Raw genomic sequence first — 4,291 nt, forward strand, 5'->3', positions numbered from 1 at the left:
TATATATATATAACCTACCAACCTAATTGAACAAAACCTATATACACCCAATTCATGGAAGTGTTCTCCCACTACTAGGTGAGAGATTAATATCTTAATTAACATAACCGTTGTTAATAGGAAATCATAAAAAAAAAAATCAATATTCGNCACGACTTTAAGGATATGGACTCTTTTTAATTGCCAAAGTCAACGAATAGGTGGTAACACACATTTTACTTGCTGAAATTGAAATGCTAATAATGTCTTTTTTAGGTATTGCCTTTATATGTTTTTTAGTATTAGGAATGGAGTCATATTCATATAGTTCTCATTATATTATGTAGACCCTATTAGGTTTTATACTCTCGATTTAGTGGGTCAAAAAGGACAATGATATTTTAACAACACCTTTTGACAACTTTTTTTATAACGGGACACGTGTCACCATTTCATTCGTTTGTTTGAATTTATTTTAAAAAAATATTTGAAACGGACCAATCATAAGCTGCCACGTACGCGTTGTCAAAAAGTTGTCAAAAAAAGGATTGTGAAAAAATAAGTACTGTTTTCTTAATAATAAATAGTTTTCTAAAATATTTATTAATTCGTGGGATGTCATTGTTATTGTCCTTATAATCCTATAGACAATACTTTATAGGCGTTGATTGAGAATTAATTAATCTATTTGATTATATATTTTAAATTATATAAAAGCACGTTCAGAATATAGNTTTTCTCTATTTTAACTAATGATACTTTAAATTCTTTTCCAACAAAAATAGTTTTACTTCTGTTTCTCTGAAAAAGAAAATATTGATTTAGTTTCATTTTATTAACGTGGTAAAATAATGACACCATTAACCTTGGTTTAACAAACTCTAATATGATACAAAAATTTAAATTGTTTNTATACAAATTTAAAAATATATTTTTTTTAAAAAAAATCATTAAATAAATATGTATATTAACATTGGCTAAATACACATTAATTTTATTTATTTAAAGCAGTGTCACTTTGATACACTGACTATAAAACAAATATTAAAATTAAATAAGGTAAATGTAGACTTAACAAATATTAATCTAATTNATTTTTATTATTTATATTTATTTACATAAGCGTCCGTACAGCGATGTTAAGTTATATATTCTTTATAATCCATAAAAATTATAAAAAAAAAATTAAACTAAAAACTTAGATTTAAATATCATAAATTTCTTCACCACAATTTTCTTCACTCATTTTCTATATATAAATATATATATATATATGGTCAAACTTATTTTTTCATTCACATAAATCTATCTATACTCATCTCTTTTATCTACCTACACTCAACTTCTTCAATCATGTTTATTTCTTTCATCCACATTTAATCCTTTTTATTCACATACATATCCTTCATGTGCATTTTTTCTCTCATCTCCTCATTCACATTCTTCTCTCCATCTCCATCATTTATACTCATATTCTTCATCCACATTTATTTATTTTTGTATTCACATTCATCTTTTTCATTTATACTCATTTTCTTCATCATTATAAAAAAACTTATATTTTTTTCTCATTTTATTTTGCTCATATTTTTTTCATTTCACTTACTATTTTATATTTTCTTGCTCGTATTATAATAATTTTTTTAAGTTATTATCATTAGCATTGGCTTAACCTATGCTTTTAGCATCTGCTGAGTCCATGTTATTAGTGTTCGCTATTAACGTTCGCTGGCAGTAATGTTAACATCCATCCTTTTAGTATTAACATCCGCTAGCAGTAATTGATGTTACTATGTTAACATCCATCCTTTTAGTGTTTTTCCCTCTTTTGAGATGCAAAGTCGACACTTTAACTTTCCTTCAGTTGCGTCGGCTTTTGGTCAATTCTAATAATTAGTTTTATTTTAATGTAATGTTTTATTAATATTATTATTATATTTATAAGAAATTTATATATATTTTTTATCAATAATTATTAAACAAACACAATAGAAAAATCAGGTGAGAAAGGGAAAATGTACAGAGTTGGTAAAGTATTTGTAAAGTGGAAGAAGTAGGAGGAATATTCAATATATATGGTATATATTTTTTTTAAATTGGCATTAAAGAGACGTAACTTTGATATTATGTTAAGAAGTGAATTTTAAGTTTAATTCAGTTTTATAAAATTGGTTTATAAAATGAGATTTGTATCTAATGTTATAAATTAGTCTTATTTTTAATTAATATAAAATTTATAACATCTTATAAAGAGGAAGACCAAAGTACCATATAGGTTTTAGGAAAATTTTAGTGAGTGTTGAAATAAGAGAAAGGTGAAGGGATTGAGAGAAAGTGAGTTAGTTTACTATCGGGCCAACATAAGAAAAATCAACAATGGAGATGAGTTGATGATTGGATAGTTACAAGCATAAAGAGATAAACTAGAGGAGATTAGATGAGATTTTGGTAACATATCTAGGTGGGGGCTACCATAAATTAAATCTTTACTAGGTTTTGTTTGCAATTTCATTGCTTACTTGAACATGATGATAGTTATTTTTATAAATTATATTCATAATCATCACGATTTTACTGATCAAGATAAATTTGTTTTGTTTGCTTTTATATATATGTAAATAACAGGTTAAGTGGGGTAATATTTTCTTTTTTACAGTAACAAAAACAAATATATATTAAAAAGAGTGATAGGATTGAAAAGAAAAATATATTAAATATCACATAAGGAGATTAGTTCAAAACTCAAGAAAAAAAAAATCACATAAGACAAATCCTCTTTGTTCCTAAAAAAACTGTCGTAAATACAATCTGGTAATCCTTTTTTTTTTCTTTTTTTTTTTGCTAAAAGAATTGAAACCAATCTTTTCTATGTTTCTTTCAATTTTTTACTAGTAGACCAATTTTATAACTTTTAATAACCTTCTCTACTACGAATCTGACAGAGCTATACAAGATCCATGTTCTTAACTCCAGAAATAGTGTTACTTTTAAGGAAAAAGTCTTTTTAATATTTTTTTTATAATTTTTTGACAACGCATATGTGTCAGTTTATTATTTGTTCATTTCAAATATTTATTTTAAAAACATTTAAACAAACGAATGAAATAAAAATACGTATTGTCCCAATAGTTGATGCCAATCCCTTCATTTGCAAGGTAAATAGTCATAATATATAGAAGTCATAACCTCAGCCTGAAAAGCAGTGGAGATCCCAATAAAAACTACAAAGTCATTATGTGGTTAAAAATTTAAGCGAATTCAAAGTTTTACGGAAAATAAAAATAAAATAATATATAAGTTCATTATAAATAATAAATAAAATCAATGTTTTATGTAAGTTAAGTTTTCATAAGTCTTTCTTGAAAAGACCCATTAAGTATTTATCCTCATATTTATCCTCATAGCCTAGGGGCATTATCCGGATAACCATGGTATTAACTAGCATAGTTTTAGGTATAACTGAAATAACTACAGCTATAATGCATTTTTATGTATGCGTATTGTATTTGGAATTGAAATAACTTATACATGGAGTGATTGTTATGTTCAATTAATAAAAATGAATGGAATAAAGGGTATAAAAATGAATACGGTTCTTTCCCATGGATGAAAACAAAGAAGAATGCAGTGTAAGTATACTTTGTGAAATAGTACGAGTAAGTATTACAGATAAATATACTTACATATATAATTTTATAATTACAAATATTTAAATAGTTCTTTCCTATTTTAGGCATGTTTATACACTTAACATTCAAAACAGTTCGATATATGTGCTACATTAACAATTGTCAACTAGGTTAAATAATTTTATTGATGTTAAATCCTAAATTAGACATATTGTTATTGGACTAATGATTTGAATAAATAAATAATAACAAAAAAATATTGATTAAAGATATTAATAACACAGATCGAATTTAAAGATAAATCTGTTATTAAACCTACACCAATTTATGATCCAACATATTACCTATAAATAAAAGGTTAAACCTCAAAGGTACAAAAAGGTTGAACCAATCATAAGTACACACTCTTTATTGAATATTATCAATACTATCAATATGTTAATGGTCTTAACACATTTAATGATTTGTTATATATATATATATATATATATATATATATATATATATATATATAAATCCTTATAAAATCTGATTATTCGTGTGAAGGCACAGATATTTACACCGCAATAGCAGTTATTATTGTCACTAATATATATATATATATATATATATATATATATATATAAATCCTTATTTAATCTGATTATTCGTGTGAAGGCACAGATATTTACACCGCAATAGCA

This window comes from Vigna radiata, chromosome 5 (genome assembly GCF_000741045.1).
Source record: "Vigna radiata var. radiata cultivar VC1973A chromosome 5, Vradiata_ver6, whole genome shotgun sequence".
In the NCBI taxonomy this organism is placed as follows: Eukaryota; Viridiplantae; Streptophyta; class Magnoliopsida; order Fabales; family Fabaceae; genus Vigna; species Vigna radiata.